At 37.0% G+C, this 22,623-nt stretch overlaps 1 pseudogene; it reads left to right on the forward strand.

Annotated features, from left to right (window-relative positions):
- Positions 1-513: 513 nt before the first annotated feature.
- Positions 514-1,059, forward strand: LOC143681696 (N-alpha-acetyltransferase 50 pseudogene; annotated as a pseudogene).
- Positions 1,060-22,623: the final 21,564 nt, after the last annotated feature.

The raw sequence follows: 22,623 nt of genomic DNA on the forward strand, positions 1-22,623 counted from the left end.
TACAGAGTAGGGCGGGCCGCGGTGGCTCAGCGGGCAAGAGTGCTTGCCTGCCATGCCGGAGGACCTCGGTTCGATTCCCGGCCCCAGCCCATGTAACAAACAAACAAACAAACAAAATATAATAAAAAATAAGAAAATGTTTAAAGATGTTTCCCTTTCTTCCTCCCTTCCTTCCTTCCATCCTTCCTTCCTTCTCTGTCTTTCCTTCCCTTCCTCCCTTTCTCTTAAAAAAAAAAAAAAAAAAAAAAAATACAGAGTAAATGAGTGGTCCTGTAGGTGGCAGGAGTGGGGTACAAGGTCACAGGCACCTGGCATGTCTAGCTGATTGTGGTGGGGTGGCCTGAAGCCCAGCACCCAATGTGCATACATGGAGAAGCAGCAGGTTAGATATCTCCACTGCCTCCAGAGACACAGGGCCCCACTTGTCTCCTCACTGTACTCCCGTGGCCTCTGTCATCCTCTCAGCTCCTTGCCCCAGGTGAGGAGACTGGTTTGTGGGTTGAGTGACCCTAGATGAGGGTGCTGGCGGCCACGAAAGCATTAGCATTGATACTGGTAGCAAAGATTGCTGGGAAGAGGAAAGGCCTGAGGGAGATGGAAGATGTGATGCCACTCAATATTAAACAGTTGAAGAGATTAAACCAAGTCATCTTTCCATTCAGCTACAATGACAAGTTCTACAAAGATCTGCTGAGGTTGGAGAGCTACCAAAACTTGGCTCTTTCAATGACATTGCAGGAGGTGTGTTATGCTCTAGGGTAGATCATTCATAGAATCAGAAGAGACTTTAAATCATGACACTAGGATGTCTGGCACCTTTTCAAAGGCCAGGAATCATGTGTTAAACTTCTGTGGAAAAAGTGGCACTTTTGACCACATCTATCTGTATGTCCAGTTCAGGAGTGAGCCCACAATTAACTCCTATAAGAAGTTTGGCTTTGAGATTGAGACAAAGAACTATTATAAGAAAATAGAGCCCATAGATGCTCATGTTTTTCACAGAAAAACCTCAAAGTCCCTTCTGGCCAGCATGCAGATGTGCAAAAAACAGACAACTGAACAATTACAAATGAACTTTTTTGCACTTGCTTTTTGCCAAATAAAAGAGAGACCTACTAATTTTCCCACTTTTTAAAAAGCTTCCCCCACCTCCTTATTCCTGTTTATTTTTTTCTTTCTATCCTTCCTTCTTTTTTCTCTAAAAGTTTTAATACTTTCATGGACATAAACATTAATCATGATTGGATTATTTTAGTTTTCTGACTTTCTTGAGGTGGTTTCATTGAAAGAAGGAGAATGTATAGGTACATACTAAGTTAAGATAAATGGTCAAAAAAATTGGGGTATCAATTAAAAAAATTTTAGCTGATTTTAAAAATGTACTCTTTACATATTGAAGGGTAGAGCTTACAAAATGTTGTATATTTCAAAAGGCGAAAGAAGCAGCAATATCTTCCCTAATTCATGGGCAAATCAGTGTGTTTGTGGTACTTTGGGTTTTTAAAGATCATTTGTGGGATACTGATCCCTTTATCCTTGTAAGAAATACTTGAGCTTATGTTGTTTTTTTAAAGCAAGTATTTCCTCTCCTCCTTGCTGGTGGTTGAGGGTGGATGGGGCAGTTTGGTTAGGTAGTGTTTATACTAAGATCTCAGTATTTGAGTTAAACTGCTTTTTGCCATTGAGTGGGCTAGTTGTTTGCAGGTTATTTTTCCTGCTCTTGATTGCTATTAGTGGCCTTAACTTTTACAGTGTGGGCTGGTGAGGTTAATTTGTTTTATTAACCCAGCTATAGGTATGACCTTTAACAGATCTAAAGCAATTTGCTGTGATTTACATTTTTTTCTCCTGTCCTTTATCAACAGGAAACCCAACAGTAGTTTTAGTCAACCCTGTTAAAAATGGTGTCGATGTACTTATAGATCAAGACTCTTAATTAAACATGAAACAGGTGTTCTCTCTTGGACATATTAAAAAAGTACTTAAAAGGAAGTTTAGATGGACTTGTGGGACAAAAAATGCATTTAATGTCAGTTAATGTAGGCTGCTAAATCTGAGGCCACCGAGTATTTGATTATCTAGAAATTACTATCTAAGCAGTATTTTTGAGAAGATACCTGTGCTATTCCTTATCTGTTGGAGAACATTCCAGATATGGTTAGATTCTGTGCCTACAATGTTGAGTTTAAGGATTTGGGGAAGAGTAGAATTGTTAAAGGAGATTACTTTTATTCTTGGAAAAGTAGAAGTCTAGAAGTGTTAATAATACACATGTCACTGTGAAGTCCTCTAGAGACAGAACTGATGTATGCATGTAGGTAAATGACTTTGATCAGTTATTGATTATTATAACAGGGAAAACATCTGAAATTTTCATATTTTTCTCCCATAGTCCCCTGGAGAAAACACCTAATATTTCTAATTTTTAACATTTTTAGAGTGCCAATGCTGACGGCCCATTAGAATGTATCATTAGATTTTAAAACAGTGTACAGGGCTTCAGTTTTCTGCCATTTGACTTTAAAAAGGAAGGTTAATTCATAACGTTTATCCTCTTATGTAAAATTTTTGTATGTAAGTCTCATCTCTCCAAATATGCTATTTACAAAATATTTATGCACATTTTATAATCCTAAATTTTATTTGAGAATATGAATATATAATAGACAAACAGTTCTGTTGACTGCCAAGAATAATACAGAAAAGGAAGGTAGTTGATAAATGAATATATAAGTTTCTAATTTTAAAGTAGTAAAAATCTAAAAAGACCACACTGTTTCTTAAGTATCAATTTCTTAAACAGTCCAAATCTAAGCTTAGAAGAAACGTTTCACATTAAGCACCTTTAATCTTCATGGATAAGCTTCAGCTTGCTTTTGCCAAGAGAAGAGTACTTGAGTTACAGAAGGCATTAGTTTGAAGAATTCAGTCTTTTTGTAAACTTCCAGATATCAAAATAGATTTCGATATGTAAATGAGTTTTCTGAGATGACACAGCTTCTGTTTCTATACCATTTGCCTGGATTATCTAATCAATCCTGTAACTGTAACTGTACATGTGGTTATTGAAAAAAGAAAAGCTGCCTCATGAGTACATGTTATTTAAGCAGGGAAAAAATAATTTTTGAATTGAGCATGTAGGCTCCCTTATATTATAGTTTGTTTTCCCACACTAGTCGATGAATTAACCTAAATTGTAAATGTTTGTAAATGGTTAATTGTCCTGCAAAAAAAATTGTAAATGATAATTCCATCCACTTAAGGAGGAGGAGAATGTGGAGGAGGTAGAATGTGGAGAAGGTAAAAGCTAGGCACTAATTCATATATATGTGAATCAGCAAATATTGAACAAGTGTCCCACGTTGAGCTGTTAATTTTGATATATATTAAAAATGATCTTGTTGGAGGTAAAACAATAAACAAATAATAAACTATATAATAACAATGAATAATAATAAATGGAAGATCACAGAATGTGTCCATTATATTTTTCAGGACAGAGTTTTACTGTCCTGAAAACCTAAAACTGTCCTGAAAAGCTAGAATAGCTAAAAATTATATGGGAAGGTTCTAAAGAAAAGAATCTGCATATAAACCTATGCAATGCATAATTTGACCAGATTTGTTTTCATTTGGGTAAGGAAGTTCTGAACTATCTCCAAAGCAGTTTACTTACCAATGAAAGTCCTCCAAAAATAAAACTATTGGGAAATTGTTGTATGTGGTGGTGGAAAAGAAAAGCTCCGTCAGTTTTTTGGAGGCAATAACTTCAAAAATACTTAAATGGCTTAGTTTACTTGACATGGTTAAGAATTAAACTTGTCAACTTGTCAATTTTAACATTGTTACATTGAAGTAAACTTACATGATGTTCTGCTAAGAAAAACATATACTTGTCCTGGCACAAAGAAAGACATATAGACTGAATAAAATTGAGAGCTCAGAAATCAAACCTCACATTTATGGCTGACTGATTTTTGACAAGTAGGGCAAAGACCACCCCATCGGGAAAGAGTAGTCTCTTAACAAATGGTGGTGGGAAAACTGGATCTCCATTTGTGAAAAAAAAGGAGGAGGGCCCCTACTTCACATCATATATAAAAATCAACTCAAAATGGATCAAAGACCTAAATATAAGCACAAGAACTATCAAACTCCTAGAAGAAAATGTAAGGAAGCATCTTTAGCACCTTGTGCTTGACAATGGTTTCTTAGGTTTTACACCTGAAGTCCAGGCAACAGAAGAAAAAATAGATAAATGGGATCTCAAAAATTAAAAGTTTTTGTGCCTTAAAGGACAACCATGAAAGTAAAATTGACAGCCTAAACAATGGAAGAAAATAGTTGGAAACCACATATCTGATAAAGGATTAATATCTGGAATATATAAAGAATCCTTCAACTTAACAACCAAAAGACAAACAACCCAATTTAAAAAATAGTCAAAGAATTGAATAGACATTTCTCCAAAGAAGATATACAAATGGTCAGAAAGCACATGAGAAGGTACACGACATCAATAGCCATCAGAGAAATACAAATCAAAACTACAGTGGAATACCATTTCACATTCACTAGAATAGCTACCATTAAAAAGAAAACAAAAACGAAAAAAGTGTTGAAGGGGTATGGAAAAATAGGAACACTCATTCATTGTTGGTGGCAATGTAAAATGGAGCAGCTGCTGAGGAAGACAGCTTGGTGGTTCCTCAGAAAACTAAGGATAGAGCTACCATATGACCTGGCAATCCCACTACTAAGTATATACCCCAAAGAACTGAAAGCAGGCACTTAAAGAGAAAGCAGGCACTTAAACAGATATATTCACACATCAGTGTTCACAGTGACATTATTAACAATTGCCAAAAGATGGAAGCAACCCAACTGACCATCAACTGATGAATGAATAAATAAAATGTGGTATGTTCATACAATGAAATATTATTCAGCTGTAAAAAGGAATGAAGTCCTGATATATGTAACAACATGGATGAATCTCAAAGACCTCATGTTGAGTGAAATAAGCCAGATGCAAAAGGATGAATATTATATGATTTCACTGATTTGAAATAAGTAGAATAAGCAAACTCATACAGTCAGGATCTAGATTATAGGTTACCAGGTGTTCTAGTTTGCTAGCTGCCAGAATGCAATATACCAGAAACAGAATAGCTTTTAAAAAAGGGAATTTAATAAGTTGCTAGTTAACAATTCTAAGGCCGAGAAAATGTCCAATTAAAACAGGTCTATAGAAATGAGCAATCAAAGGCATCCAGGGAAAGATACCTTGGTTCAAGAAGGCTGAGGAAGTTCAAGGTTTCTCTCTCAAGTGAGAAGGCACATGGTGAACACAGTCAGAGTTTCTCTCTCATCTGGAAAGGCATATGGTGAACATGGTCAGGGTTCCTCTCTCATCTGAAAGGGCACATGGCAAACATGGCATCATCTGCTAGCTTCTCCTGGCTTCCTGTTTCATGAAGCTCCCCGGGAGGCATTTCCCTTCTTCATCTCCAAATGTCGCTGGCTGGTGAACTCTTCTTCTTGTGTCTATGTCGTTCTTCTCTGCTCTCTCTGAATGTCTTTCTCCAAAATGTTTCCTCTTTTATAGGACTCCAGTAAACCAATCAAGACCCATGCAAATGGGTGGAGACATGTCATCACCTAATCTAGTCTAACAACCACTCTTGACTAAATCACATCATCCAGGGAGATGATCCAATCACAGTTTCAAACATATAGTATTGAACAGGGATTATTCTACTTTTACAAAATGGGATTTTGATCAAAACATGGCTTTTCTAGGGGGCATGCATCCTTTCAAACCAGCACACCAGGGGTCAGGGTGGATATAGGGAATGAGAAGCTAATTCTTAAAATGTACAAGATTCCTCTTTGGAATGATGGAAATATTTAAGTAATGGATATTGTGATGGTAGTACAACATTGTGAATGCAATTAACAGCACTGAAATATATATCTGAATGTGATTAAAACGGGGAGATGTTAGAGTGTATATATGGTAACAGAATAAAAATTTTAAAAGAAATCCATGGAATTATACTACACAATAACTGAACCTTAGGATAAACCATGGACTATATTTAATAGTACAACTGTAAAAATATGCTTTCATCAGTTGTAACAAATTGCAAGTTCTTGGTGGTGAGGTGGTGTATGGAAATCCTGTATTTTATGCATGATTGTTCTGCAAACCCACAGAACAATTTGGTGTTAGGCCCTTTAGGCTAAATCTGATCTGCTGCCTGTATTTGTAAGCAAAGTTGTACTGGAACACAGCAGACCTGTTACTTTAGGTATTATCTATGGCTTCTTTTGACAATGGCAGAGTTGAGCAGTTACAACAGAGGCTACATGACTCACAAAGCCTAAAATATTGACTATTTTGTCATTTACAGAAGAAGTTACCAAGCCCTGGTATAATCACTACATTGAAAAGGCAGAGGGAACACAGTCAATCAATACAGAGTCATAAGATGTTGAAGGGTGCCATTTCCCCACAGAATCTTTGGGACAACTAGCAAATACTGCAAGAGCCATCCTCCTCAAAACTCCAGAAAACATTTGAAGGTTTGCAGAAACTAGGTGAGTACCAAATCCACAAAACCAGCTTCATAAATGGTTGCAGAAGCTTATGACAATCCTGCTGACTCCTCCTCCTTCTCCACCCCAGCACAGTATGAAGCCAGTTTGCAATCCCATTGTGGGTCTCTTGTCCTATTACAGATGAAGCAGAGTAATCCTATGCACATAGAGGGGTGCCTATATGTTGATGCTAATATATTAGGTGAAAGCCTGAAAGATTGATACAAGAAACTTTCTCAGGCTTTCCCTTTCAGAACTTGTCCTGCAGAATGAAGATCGTTGCAGACAGCTAAAGCAGTGTAAGAAACAATTAAGTCAGAGTGATCTAGGGTAAGGGACTGCCTGTATTAAGTCATTCAATAGAGCAACCAGGTGGGGGGAAATCTATTTCATAGGGAGTAGAAGGGTATATGAATTCCTTTAAATGGGGATATTCTTAAGACCAAGAGGATGCATCAGCCCAGGACAAAAAGTAGACTCCACTTAGGCTCAGATGAGCAGAGAAAACCCTGAACTTCACATTCATCTTGGGCTGGTCATCTTGATAGGTGGGCTAATCTCTAAAGGAGACCAGTCAAAGCAAGCGAATTTGCAAAGACTGTGGAAGGTGTGTTCTGCGTTAATTTGTTGTTGTTAGATCCTGGTTCTCAAAGAAAACTCAGGCATATCACTAGCTGGATGCAAATAATTAAAATCAGAAATGAATGGAGGGACATAACTACCAACCCCACAGAAATAAAAAGGATTATAAGAGAATGCTACGAACAACTGTGTGCCAAAAAATTAGATAACCTGGATGAAATTGACAAATTCCTAGAACCAAACAAACTACCTGCACCAACACAAGAAGAAATAGAAGATCTCAACAGACCAACAAAAGACAAAGAAATTGAATTGTTAATCAAAAACTGCCCAACAAAGAAAAGCCTGGGTCCAGATAGCTTTGCTGGTGAATTTTACCAAATATTCCAAGATGAATTAATACAAATCCTGCTCTAACTTTTCCTAAAAACTGATGAAAAAGGAATGCTTCTGACTCATTATATGAAGTCAGCCTCACCTTAATACTAATGCCAGATAAAGATACCACAAAAAACAGAAATTCCCTAATGAATACAGGTGCAAAATTATCAACAAAATATTACCAAACTGTTGTGGGCTGGCAAGAGTGTCCAGAGATCTTCCATCCCATTATACTCTTACCTTCCTTCCATGGAGAAGCAAGCAGTGCCACCAGGGAGGGTGGGAGTGGCAAAGCTAAAATCTAGGGCACCATTTCTTCCCCATCTCCTCTTCACAGGGAATACAGAATGCATCGTGTCTGTCTTCAGCCAACTTTTCTTTTTTTTTTTTTTTTTTATGGTTCTCATCCTTTCTGTGCAGCCTCTCTACCCAGGAGGCCATGCAGTGTAGTAGGAAAAGCCCCAAGGACCATAAGGAGTTCTGGGTGGCTACCCCAGCTCAACCCCTAACTCATATGGGACATTGGGTGAGTCCCTTTCCCTCATGGACTTCAATTTCCCCACTTGGAAAATGAGTGATTTGAACCAGATGTTCTCCAGGGTCTTTTCCCACTCTGCCAACTTACATAGTTTCATTTACTCTTTATTTCACTTTTTTGGGATCTTCTCCATCCGAGGGCACAGGATGTTCCAGGACTTCTTTCAGTTTTTGAATCCTGCTAGCACATTTCAAGACTGGCCTGAAATTGCATGAGCAACATCATTCTAAATATTTTTTCCCCCAAAAACCCCTTTCTAACCAACTGTGATGATGTCCTATTCCTTTACTCACATCCCTCTCTCCTCTCTCATACCCATGCTCCCACACTTCAGTGCTCTGTGCTGTATGCATGTGCTCTCTGTTCTTGTATACTCAATAAAAGTGAAATAAATGTTTTTGATGCTGAAAAAAATACTATGAAACTGAATCCAACAGCACATTAAAAAACTACACACTATGATCAAATGAAATTTATTCCAGGTATCCAAGTGATTCAACATAAGAAAATCAATTAATATAATAACTCACACTAATCACATGAAGGAAAAAACGTGTGATTATCTTAATTGAATCAGAAAAGGCATTTGACAAAATCCAGTACGCCTTCTTGATAAATATACTTAGAAAACTAGAAACAGAAGGAAACTTCCTCAGTATGATAAGGGCATATATGAAAAGCCCATCTGGGGAAGTCGAATATAGTGCCCTTTCTCCCCATTCACCCAAGGGGACTTTGCAAATACTTCTTTATTCACTGTCTAATCTCTTTAGGATTTACTGGGGCATCACACCATCCTGAGCAAACCAACAAAATCTCACACTCTATTCAAGATTCCATGTACTTTTGGTGTCCAACTAAACTGACTATAGAAGTTAAATTAGGAAACACACTACCCAGAATATAAACCTTGCACCAAATAGACATCTCTCCTTTTAGTCTTATACAGAAGTTGAAGTTTTAAAACATGTATGATATCAACCTTTACCCAGTCTTCTGATATACCTTAGTCCTATTGAGATAAGCTTCATTCATGTTTCTACTCAATGTCTGATCATTTTTTTCAACTTTTTAAACAGTTCCTGTAAGCAGTGGCACTGACTTTCATTGCTTTAGAGCTCTAACTCTAAGTCTCAGGTGTCACATAAATACCCAAAGTTTCTGGGAAAGATCATGTTATATACAAACAGCTCAGTATCTCAGAATTCAGGAGTTAAACCTCCTGAATATATATGACTGCTGTTAAGAGTTTACAGTCTAGGACCCTTAACAATAAGCCCAACCTGATAACCCATGCTCTCAACTTTAGTTCACTGAGTCTTTTTTTTTAATTTATTTTATTTTATTTTTTTAAAAACCAAAAAATACCAAAGAAATGCAAACATTCCTATTTTGATCATTCCATTCTACATATATAATTAGTAATTCACAATATCATCACATTGTTGCATATTCATCATCATGATCATTTCTTGGAACATTTGCATCTATTCAGAAAAAGAAATAAAATGAAAACAGAAAAAAAATGTATACATACCCCTTACTCTTCCCTTTCATTGATCACTAGCATTTCAAACTAAATTTATTTTAACATTGTTCCCCCTATTATTTATTTTTATTCCTTATGTTTTACTTGTCTGTTGACAAAGTAGATAAAAGGAGCATCAGACACAAGGCTTTCACAATCACACAGTCACATTGTGAAAGCTATATCATTATACAATCATCTTCAAGAAACATGGCTATTGGAACACAGCTCTACATTTTCAGGCAATTCCCTCCGGCCTCTCCATTACATCTTGAATAACAAGGTGATATCTATTTAATGCATAAGAATAACCTCCAGGATAACCTCTCAACTCTGTTTGGAATCTCTCAGCCATTGACACTTTATCTCATTTCACTCTTCCCCCTTTTGGTTGAGAAGGTTTTCTCAATCCCTTGATGCTGAGTCTCAGCTCATTCTAGGATTTCTGTCCCACGTTACCAGGAAGGTCCACACCCCTGGGAGTCATGTCCCACATAGACAGAGGGAGGGTGGTGAGTTTGCTTGTTGTGTTGGCTGGAGAGAGAGGCCACATCTGAGCAACAAAAGAGGTTCTCTTGGGGGTAACTCTCAGGCCTAATTTTAAGTAGGCTTGACCTATCCTTTGTGGTGTTAAGTTTCATATGAACAAACCCCAAGACTGGGGGCTCAGCCTATAGCTTTGGTTGTCCACACTGCTTGTGAGAATATCAAGAATTTAACTTGGGGAAATTGAATTTTCCCCCATTCTCACCATTCCCTGAAGGGGAATTTGCAAATACTTTTTTATTCACTGTTCAAATCACTCTGGGATTTATTGGACAAACCAACAAAATCTCATGTCCTACTCAAGGTTCCATGTACTTATGAGTTCATCGAATCTTTATATTATAGTTAGTATATATGATTGAGGCATGATAATATTTGTCTTTTTATTCCTGACATTTCATTCAACTTACAGCTCTTAAGGCTTCATTCACTTAGTTGCATGCATCACAACTTCCTTACTTCTTGTAGCCATTCAGTAGTCCATTGTATGTATACACACAGTTCCCCCTTCCATTACTCAGTTGTTGTACCCTTCGGCTACCTCCATTCATTGTGGATCACTGGCAGTGCCTTCAGAAATGCCAGTGTGCAAATGTCCATTTGTGTCCTCACACTCAGTTCCTCCAGGTATATACTGAGCAACCAGACTTCAGGATAATATGGCATCTAGGTGGATCTTGATTGGTTTACTGAAGTCCTCTAAAAGAGGAAAAATTTTGGAGAAAGAGCAGAGCTGATGTAGACATTTGGAGATCGAGGCAGAAATAGCCTGGGTGCTAAGAAAGGATTCACAGAAATAGCCAGAACCTGAAGAGAAGAAATCACCAGGCTCAGCAGGTCCTAAGCAAAGATAAGAAACCCAGAGTTTTGTTCCGGAGCAGCTAAGTGAGTGCCTACAGATGCTTAGGGAGGAAACTATGGGATCAGAAACTGGAAGCAACGAAATTGGGATCAAGGACTAGCAGACACCAGTTATGTGCCTTCCCAGATCACCCTTCCTTGAGCCAAGGTATCTTTCTCTGGATGCCTTAGTTAGGACATATTTATGGCCTTAAGAACTATAAACTTGTAATAAATTCCCTTTATAAAAGCTGTTCCACTTATGGTATATTGCATCCTGGCAGTGTTTAGCAAACTAACACACTTTTATTCTTATGTTTATTGTTTATGTAGTAATGAAAATATTCAAAAATAGGTTGTGATGATGAATGCACAACTATATGATGATATTGTATACCATTGATTGAATAATTTGAATGGTTATATGGTATGAAAATATACCTCAATAAAATTGCATTTGAAGAAAAAAAAAGGAAAAAAACCACTTGAGATACTATTTCACACCCACTAGAATGGCAACTATTCCAAAAAAGGAAAAATAATAAGAGTTGGAGAGGATGTGGAGAATGGGAACTCTCATACATTGTTGGTTGGAATATAAAATGGTACATCTGCTGTGGAAAACAGTTTGATGGTTCTCTAGAAAGTCAAGCATAGAATTACCATATGACCTGGCAATCCCATATCTAGGTATTTACCAAAAAGAATTGAAAGCAGGAACTCAAACAGAAATTTGCACAGCAATGTTCATAGTAAAACATAGTATTCATAATTGTCATATGATGGAAGCAATCCAAGTGTCTATAAACAGATGAATGAATAAACAAAATGTTGTATAAACATACAATGGAATATTGTTCAGCCAAAAAAGTGAATAAAATCTCAATACATGCAAATCATGGATACACCTTGAAGATATAATATCGAGTGACATAAGCCAGACACAAAAGGACAAATATTGAATGATATGACTGATATGAAATAATTAGAATAAGCAAATTCATAGAGTCAGAAACTCAAATACAGTTTACCAGGGGCTCGGGTAGGGAGAGAAAATAGGAAGTTAATGCTTATTTGGTACAGTTTCTGTCTGGGGTGATGGAAAATTTTGGTAACAGATGGTAGCAACACTAGCACAACATTGAGAATGTAATTAACATGACTGGATTATATATTTGAACACTGTTAAAAGAAACTTTTTGTTCTCATATATATATATTAGGATAAAATATTTTAAAAACCATAGGACTGTAAAACACAAACAGTGAACCTGAATATACTATGGACTATATTTCATAATATAATTATAATAATATTGCTTCAACAATTATAATAATATGTTAATAATAATAATGATGTGCAATACGTTAACACAGGAAAACTGCCTGTGTGAGGCTGGATATATAGGAACTCTTGTATTTTCTGCATGATTTTTCTGTAAACTGGCAACTTCTCTACTAAAAAAAAATTGAAAGAAGGCAGAGATTGCCAGATTGGATAAAGTCAGCCAACTATATACCAGCTACAGGAAATACACTTTAAGTATAAAAATACAGAGAGAGCAACAACAAATGAATAAAAATGCTATACCATGCAAAATTACTCAAGAGAAAGTTGTACTGCCTGTATTAATTTCAGGCAAAGTAGACTTTAGAACCGTTCAGTGATTCTTCATAGGCTTATGGTTAAAGTCCATATTCTTTAACCTCTCACAAGGCCTTTGAAATCCTGTCCTCTACCTACCATTTAGCCTGATGTATCACCACTTCTATTGCTCGCACTATGTGCTTTAGACATTCTGAAGTGCAGTTCTTCAAATATGCCATGGTTTATCTTTCCTCTTAACCTTCATTCCTTCTATTTCTCCTTTTTGGAAATTCCTTCTTTCAGTCTTTATCTGGATACCCTCTACTTGTTCTTTGGGTTCAAGACAGCAACGACTGTTCCTTTTGGGAGCCTTTTCTGACCATCCTCTACCACCAACCCAGATTTCATGAGGTACCCTTTTGACATAACTCCATGGCACCCTGCATCCACCATGCTGTACTGTGAGGGCTGATTTGCTTGTCTGCCACTTTCACTAAACTATGAACGCCTCGAAGTCAGGGATACCATGTCTCAGTTTTGTATTCCTAATGCCTGACATTTGGTAGTCATTCAATAAATAAAATCAATTTATTTATTTATTTCCCTATGACAGGAAGACACATAGGAGACCAAAACATGGGAAGCTGCCGCCCTTTATCATTGATCATTTTCACCATTTTTTTCTGCTGTTCATTTTATCAGTATATATGGAACACTGTTGAAGTATCTCCCAAACTGATAATATTATCCTTTGATTGTTAAACTAGTGAAATCCATACACAATGGATGTGAATTAATGTCTGTAAATGTCATCCTGGGGAAACAGGATGTAGCAGGGCCTGGAAATCTAATCAGGGCATGACAGAATGTGAAGGAAAGCTGTAACCTAATCAATAGCCTTAACAGCTGAAGAAAGAATATGTGAGCAGAAGGGGGGTGGTCTGTGGGGAGTGCTGAAAAGTGGAGCCAAAGAACAAACATTTGTCATTATGTCTTTAGCTCTGTCAAGGGAAAGAGTTGTTTTTTGACTGTTAGACACAAATATGCAGTCCGTCCTATATCCCTATGGATGACACAGAGCTCATCCAATTCCCTCCCTTTGTTCTGATTTCATGCTCACAAACAACCTGATTATAATTTGGCTTTCCATGTGGATTTTCCAACAGGAGAGAATGCGCTGACCAGTCAACATGAACATCTGGTCCATTTGGCAAGGAGCATTCCCTTTGTATATGGATGCATTGGTGTTCTGGTTTATACATCAGTCTGTTTATATACCCCAGGGACTGCAGAGGTGCTCATTCTCCCAGCTCTTGCTAGGACTGCCAGCAAGTTCCTGTTTCCTTTTCTTTGCCTGGGCTAATGACAAGGTATCACAAGTCTGCTACAGCCCCTCCAGGTTTGCGTTCACCTTCCTTCTTGCTCACCTCTTCCCTGTGGAGAAAAAAAGGCTTTTGCCCCACAATCAGAGCTGATATGCAGTGTCTTTCTTCAAGACTTCCTCTCCTCCTCAGAAATCTGGCTTCTGTACTCTTCTTTCCATACTATGGTTCCTTCTATGGCTCTCTATTTCTCCTGTGTCCTACTATGGTTCCTTGCCATTTATGTTTATTATGCTGAGTGATCATTTTCAAAGGTCACTGGTTAGGAAAAACACTTTCAGAGGACATGATATGGTTAGGTTGAGTCTGTTGAGAGCCAGCCCTGACAACGGCTTAGGCACGATTGGAATGGATGAAAGGAAAGGAGACCAACCTCTACCTGGTTGAGTTAGTCTTTTTGGGATGGATGCTTGGATGATTTCTGTAAGCCTCAAGACCTTGATGATTTTGTTAGCTCTACAGGTGTTTTGGGGAAGTTGTAGTTCTTGTGGGCTGCTTTGTTTTCTAGGAAACTGTAGGAGCTACATTAATGGGATAGCTATGAGGAAATGTCAAGATGGATCCATGCAGAGCTGAAAAGAGGATCCACAGAAAGTAGTGGCAAGGAAAATGGAGTTGGTAAACGCTACTGCTCTCAGAAAAAAAAAAAATCTGAAAATTTTAGTTAAGTGGAAGGAATTAATCATTTATTCCCTCTTTCTAGTAGGAACTGTATTTCAGAATGAGTAGATAGTCCAAGTTGATGAGGAAAATCTCTTCCAGAAGAATGCCAAAAAAATGAATGCAGAAAGAACTACACCAAAAGAAAATAAAATTTTGGAAACCCTAATGAAGTTATTGATTCATGCAAAGAGTTTTGGTTGGTGTTGAAAAAAAAAAAAACAACAAACAATAGGGGAATGGTTTTTAGGGAAGTAGATATGTGTATAATGAGAAAGCCACACCTCACAGATAGCTTTCTAGTTGCTAGTAAAAAACAAAACAGTTCAATGAAGGGGCCAGTCTGTTGTTACCCTCATATCCAAGGGGCAATCTTAGTGTTACTAAGGTACAGTCAATCAAAGATTAGGTATACCCTAATGTGACCCAACATGGAGTATAAAATATAACCTATGATATGGTCTAGCCAAGTATATTTAACTCAAATTTATCATTTAGATATAACTTTTATTTTATATGAAAAAACAGGAGATGGAGGAACAAGTTGTAAAATACCAGAAGGAAGCAACAGACAAATCTGGAGGAAAGGATATTCTGCAAGACAACTGGCCTGGCTTCTTCAACCATTCAGTGTTACAGAAAAGGGACGGTGCTAGATTGAAAGAGACTAAAGGGACATCAAAACAAGATGTAACGTATGGTTCCTGGGCTGGATATTGCTTTGGGCAAAAAAAAAAATGTTCAAAAAGAACATTTTTGAAATATTGGAGACATTTGAGTATGGATTGAGTATTAGATGAAATGAAACTTACAGAAATAGAAAAGTGACTGAAACGGTTTCAAAAAACCATGCGTAGTAATATGTCATTTTGATTAAAACATTTTATCTTTAACATATGCATAGAGAAAGACATAAAATGATACAAATGTGGGCATTAGCAGTAATATAGTCTCTTTTTAAAAATTGAATTACAATTCACATATCATAAAATATAACCTTTTACAGGATACAATTCATAGGATTTTGTATGTTTACAGAGTTGTGCAAACATCACCACCATATAATTCCAATACATTTCATCACCCCCTAAAGAAATCTCATAGTCACTCTCTGTTTCTCCCCTGGTCCCACCCTGCAACCAGTACTCTATTTTCAGTCTTTATGAATTTGCCTATAATGGACATTTCATGTAAATGGATTTGTACAATATGTGGTCTTTTGTGACTAACTTCTTAAATGTAGCATGTTTTCAAGGTTCATCCATGTTGTAGCACATATCAATACTTCATTCCTTTTTAAGGCAAAATAATATTCCATTGCATAGATATACTGCATTTTATTTATTTTATTTTTAGTGTTGTCTTTTATTTCCTCGTTGGTGTTCTATGTTAATTTTATCCATTATTGAAAGTGGAGTATTGAAAGGAGAGAAAACTTTAACTATTATTGTTCAGTTGTCTATTTTTCATTTCAATTCTGTCAGTTTCTGTGTTATATATTTGGTGCATCTATATTTGTAAGTGTAATATATTTTTGATGGAGTGAACCTTTTATCATTGAAAAATGTCCTTCTTTGTCTCTAGTAATTTTTGCCTTAAGTTTGCATTGCATATTTTTTCATCCTTTTACTTTCAACCTACTATGTCTGTGAATCTAAAGTGAATCTTTTATAGACATTATAAAGCCATCTTTGCACATGGAGTCTTCCAGGGAAACACCAGATAGATCAAATGATGACAATTATCTGTGAATGAGGCTTTGAAGGAGCTCCAATCCTGTTCTGTCTCCTTTGTTGCCTGCCAGACTTCTGGTTTGCACTGTTACTGTAGGTTGTTGATTTTCACGGCTACCACAGAGCTGGAGAGGGAGAAGGATGGGAGTAGTTAAATTGCCACATAGCTCACCAGTTCAGCTACTTTTCTGGAATAAATATTCCCTGGATTGCAGTAATCCTTTGGTTAATTTCCAGAGTTCTGAAAGAGTGGATTCTGACAATTTTTGCTACTTTTTCCATCGCTTTAATGGAGGAGAGAATTTGCAGAGGTCCTTACTCCACCATTTTTGCTGATGTCATTCAGCTGTAGTCATCTCTTTGTTATAGGAGTGTGATATTTTATTTTGTAGTTTTAAATTTCCCACAATAAACATGTGATGTGTGTACAATAAAAGCGGTGATTTTCCTAAAAAAGGAACAAAATTTCAAACTGAAGCCCGTCAGACTTTTAGTTGCCATCTCAATGGGAATGTGGCAATTCAGATCAAGGATCATAATTTAGGAACTTAATATTCTTTCAACCTTTTCCTTATTGTTTATTTTAGTTATTATAGTCAATTTACCTCTAATGGCTAGAAGTAAAGCCTTTTGAAAGCTGTTTTGGTTTGCAAGCTGCCGGAATGTGACATACCAGAACTGGAATGGCTTTCAAAAGGGGCATTTAATAAGTTGCAAGTTTACAGTTCTAAGTGTCCAAATCAAGGCACCACCATGAAGTTACCTTCACTCAAGAAAGGTCGATGGGTCAGGAACATCTCTGTCAGCTGGGTAGTCATGTGGCTGGACTCTTGCTCCTGGGTTCTGTTGCTTTCAGCCTCCGTTCCTGTGGAGGGCCCTCACTTTCCTTCTCTGGGGCTGGCTTTCATCTCTTGGCTTCCCTTGGCTCTCTCCAGGTTCTGGCTTGCTTCAGCTTTCATGGGAAGGAACATGGCAAGGTCTGCTGGGCTCCAAGCATCTCCAACATCTCTGTCTCTGTTCTGTCAGCTCCAAAGTTTCTGTTGGCTCACTGTCTCTCCTCAGTTATTTCTGTCTCTCTCCAAAATGCTTTGTCTTTTAAAGAATTCTGGTAATTGAATCAAGACCCTGGAATGGATGGAGTCACATCTCCAAAGGTCACACTCACAATTGGGTGTGTCACATCTCCATGGAGATAATCTAAGGTTTCCAACCTACAGTATTGAATCAGGATCGAAAGAAATGGCTGCTCCTACAAGGTTGGATCAGGATTAAAACATTTTCTGGAGTACATAATACTTTCAAACCGGCACAAAAGCCTAAAAATGCGTTTTTGTAGGGACAGTAAGAAAAGGGCACAGTGGGGTGAATACAACTTTCTAGTTAGATTTGAGAGAGCACTCCTTTGGATGGAGGGGTAAATTGGTAAAGTGACCATATGTCTTGGTTTTCCTGGGACAATCCTAGTTTATACCTATTGTCACAGTGTTATAATTAATAGCAACCACTTTTCGCTCTCAAAAGTGTCCCAATTTGGATGATAAATTATATGGTCACTGTAGTTATATCTGTAGTTATATCATCCACTGAAGCAGCAGTGGATGATAAAGCCAGTAGAGGTCTCGGGGGCTGCTGTAAGTATGGTAAATATGGGGGGCCAGTCTGGTATCATGAGTGAACCTGAGATGAGCAGTTGAAAGGCCTGAGCACGGCTCTCCCACACAGTATAGAGGTCTCCAACACAGCCTTTCATGGATCGCTTCAACCCCTTGTGCATAATTTCTTAGTTCAAGCTGATTCTTCCAGTGTTACTCTAAGGCAGTCTCTAAATCCTCCCCCACCTGCTCTGGCCAGCAGGGTAATTCAGGTCCACCTACAGGTCCTTCCAGACATTTCCCATTTATCACTGATCAGAGCAACCATTTGAAACTCCCCCTCTGGCCTTCCTGTGTGGGGGTGTGGCTTGGGACTCATGGTACGATGCTCTCTGATGGAGGAAAATCCTGCTATAATGGTCTTCCTGGTATTAGGGGCTCAGCTGAAATGTTTTTGGAAGTTCAGGGGAACAGTCTCATGTTGACTTCAAGAACCTAGGTAAGTAAGCAAATCCGAAGGCACAGAAGCTGATTCCTGCTGCCTAGAGATTGGTGATAGATGGTGCCTGGGATTCTAGATGGCTATTAAATGCGAACTCTGGCTGTGGGGAAGAGCGTCCTTCGGATTTCTCTCGTTTGAGGGTAGGTAAGAAGCTAACTTTCACTGGCTTCTTAAAGCTTTTGGCAGTTATGGTCTTTGGGGAAAATATCTGGATTTTTCTCACTAGGAGAATAAATTATAACCAAATCTGAGAATCTAGTGTAATTCCCACGCACAGCAAGATAAACCGTTTTTACAAATGGTTTCTTTGAACAAAGTAGTCAGAAGACAAGAAAGATGCCCCTCTCTAAGCCTGTTCTGACCTTCAGATGTCAGGATACTGCACATTAGGCACAGAACCTGGGGTGCAGATAAAGCCAAGCTTTTTCAGAAAAAAAAAAAAAACCTCGGTGAGTAGGTATGGGACAAGTCGGCAGGTGGAATTCTCACAAGCCACTCTCATAATAGTGGACCCTACTAAACTGGATTCAGCTGGAGGTAGATTTGTTTAAAAGCTATTCACATGTGTCTACAGAACTGTCTCCCTTATCTTTGTTTTCTTTTATTCAGTTAATGTACTGTGTTACATCAATTGATTTTCACATATTAAGCCAATTTTCTATTCCTGAGATAAACACTACTTCCTCATATGGTACTATCATTTTTATGTATTGCCCCATTCAATTTTATTACTCTTTTGACTATGTTGATGTGTCTGTGTTCGTGAGGGATATAGGCCTGGAGTTTTATTTTCTTATAATGTATTTGGCTTTGATATCAGAGTATTGCTGGTCTCATAAAATGAATTGAAAAGTGTTTCCTCCTCTATTTTCTGAGAGTTTATGTGAGATTGGTATTATTTCTTACTGAATGTTTTATTTAACGGTCTGAACTGGGAGGATTCCTTGTTGGAATATTTTTTCCACTAAACTTTATTGAAGTATAGTTTACATGCAATAAAACATCAATTTTATGCATACAGATCAATTTTGACAAATTTCTACCCATGTAACCACACCTGCAATTGCACCTGCATTCAATCCTATCACCCTTAAAAGTTCTCTTGTGCCCTGTTCCAGGCACTGTATCTTAACCCAGTTCTAGGCTATAACACTGATCTGTTTTTGTCACTACAGATTAGCTTTCTTTTAATTGGAGTTTCTTTTAATTGGAATCATATGATATGGAGTTTCTTTTATTGGAATCATATGATATGGTTCCTGTTGCTTATCATAATGTTTTTTGAGATTTATCCAGGTTGTTGTAGGTATCAGAACTTAAGTTCTCTTTTTAATTTCTGAGTATGACTATACCACAACTTGTATATCCATTCATCGGATAATTCACATTTGGTTTATTTTTAGATTTTAACGATCATGAATAAAGCTGCTATCAACATTAAGGTAGAAGCCTTTGTGTGAACATCTGTTTTATTCCTCCTGAGTAAATAGGAATAGAATTGCTGGGTTGTATAGTAAGAACATGTTTATAAGGACTTGCCAAACTGTTTTCTAAACTGGTTTACTATTTTCCATTCCCACCCACAAATGTATGAGAGTTCCCATTTCTCCACATCTTCTCCAACACATAGTATTATTGCTCTTTTAAATTGTAGTCATTCTAGTGAATGTGTAGCGGTAAATTTTGGTTTTAGTTTGCATTTCTCTGATGAATGATGTATTTTTTTTTCCATATGCTTATTGGCTAATTACATACCTTGTTTTGTGAAGAGCTCTCTAAATCCTTTAGCCATTTTTAAACTGGGTAATTTGTTTTCTTTTTACTGAGTTTTTTATGTTCTTTTTATATTCTGGATACAAGTCCTTTGTCTGATCTATGTGTTGTGAATACTTGTTCTTTTTTTTTGAATCATTTATTGTAAGTTATATTTTTCAAGAAATGTCTCCATTTCATCTGGCATAAAACTCTCCATAAAATTATTTTATTATCCTTTTAGTGTGTGAAGGATTTGTAGTGACAACCCCTTTTCATTCCTGGTATTTGTGGTTTGTGTTCTTCCTTTATTCTGATTAGTCTGGCTAGGGTTTTGCCAATTTTTGTTGATCCTCTCAAAGATGCATGTTTCTGCTCTAATTTTCTCCATTATCTATCTGTTTTTATTTTGTTGATTTCTGCTCTTATTATTATTATTATTTTTATCATTTCTTTTAGTATTCTAGGCTTACTTTGCTCTTCTCTTTCCAGTTTCTTAAAGTTGAAACTTAGGTCACTGATTTCAGATCTTTCTCCTTTTTTTTTATAAATTTTAAGTTTCCCCATAAGCACTGCATTAGTTGCATCCCAGAAAATTTAATATACTGTATTTTCATTGTCATTCAGTTACAAGTACTTTCTCATTTTCCTTCTGATTTCATCAGAATTGTTTGTAACTATTGTTTAATTTCCATCTCTTTGGGGTTATGGAGACCATGTTAAAGAAACTTGAACTCCCATTGACATTTTATTTAGTAAAAGGCACTTGTTTAAGCCTTATTTTTTGCCTGTGTTTGTCAACTACTGAAATATTCTGATAAAGCTCAATCTCCCCATTCCTGACCCTACAAATACATGTGTCTTCTTGTTGTCTTTTTGAAATTTTGTGCTGGATGGAGCCTCTTTCAGATCTCACACTGGCAGGACTTTCTCATTTTAAAATGTTGCACACTCACTATTCACTCTCTCTCTGCTCTGGATTTTTCCCCAGAGAGTGTCATTCTCCCAACCCTCACCTTAGGACTTCCCCACTTGTGTGAGTAATAAACCTTTGATCATACCAAAGGATTACTGTCATGTTGACAATCAAACATAATGAACATAAACTTGGAGGGTCCCTATATCATTATGGAGTTGCTATAACAGGGTTTTTTTTTTATTAATTAAAAAAAGAATTAACAAAACAATTAGAAATCATTCCATTCTACATGTACAATCAGTAATTCTTAATAACATCACATAGTTGCATATTCATCATTTCTTAGTACATTTGCATCGATTTAGAAAAAGAAATAAAAAGACAACAGAATAAGAATTAAAACAATAATAGAAAGAAAAAAAAAAAACAAAAAACCTATACCTCACATGCAGCTTCATTCAGTGTTTTAACATAATTGCATTACAATTGGGTAGTATTGTGCTGTCCATTTCTGAGTCTTTATATCCAGTCCCGTTGTACAGTCTGTATCCCTTCAGTTCCAATTACCCCTTCTCTTTTTTTTTATTTTATTTATTTATTTATTTATTTTAATTAACGGAAAAAAAGAAATTAACCCAACATTTAGAAATCATACCATTCTACATATGCAATCAGTAATTCTTAACATCATCACATAGATGCATGATCATCATTTCTTAGTACATTTGCATCAGTTTAGAAGAACTAGCAACACAACCGAAAAAGATATAGAATGTTAATATAGAGAAAAAAATAAGAGTAATAATAGTAAAATCAAAACAAAACAAAACAAAACAAAAACCTATAGCTCAGATGCAGCTTCATTCAGTGTTTTAACATGATTACTTTACAATTAGGTATTATTGTGCTGTCCATTTTTGAGTTTTTGTATCTAGTCCTGTTACACCGTCTGTATCCCTTCAACTCCAATTGCCCATTATCTTACCCTGTTTCTACCTCCTGCTGGACTCTGTTACCAATGACATATTCCAAATTTATTCTCGAATGTCTGTTCACATCAGTGGGACCATACAGTATTTGTCCTTTAGTTTTTGGCTAGACTCACTCAGCATAATGTTCTCTAGGTCCATCCATGTTATTACATGCTTCATAAGTTTATCCTTTCTTAAAGCTGCATAGTATTCCATCGTATGTATATACCACAGTTTGTTTAGCCACTCTTCTGTTGATGGAGACTTCGGCTGTTTCCATCTCTTTGCAATTGTAAATAACGCTGCTATAAACATTGGTGTGCAAATGTCTGTTTGTGTCTTTGCCCTTAAGTCCTTTGAGTAGATTCCCAGCAATGGTATTGCTGGGTCATATGGCAATTCTATATTCAGCTTTTTGAGGAACCGCCAAACTGCCTTCCACAGTGGTTGCACCATTTGACATTCCCACCAACAGTGGATAAGTGTGCCTCTTTCTCCGCATCCTCT

This window comes from Tamandua tetradactyla, chromosome 1 (genome assembly GCF_023851605.1).
Source record: "Tamandua tetradactyla isolate mTamTet1 chromosome 1, mTamTet1.pri, whole genome shotgun sequence".
In the NCBI taxonomy this organism is placed as follows: domain Eukaryota; kingdom Metazoa; phylum Chordata; class Mammalia; order Pilosa; family Myrmecophagidae; genus Tamandua; species Tamandua tetradactyla.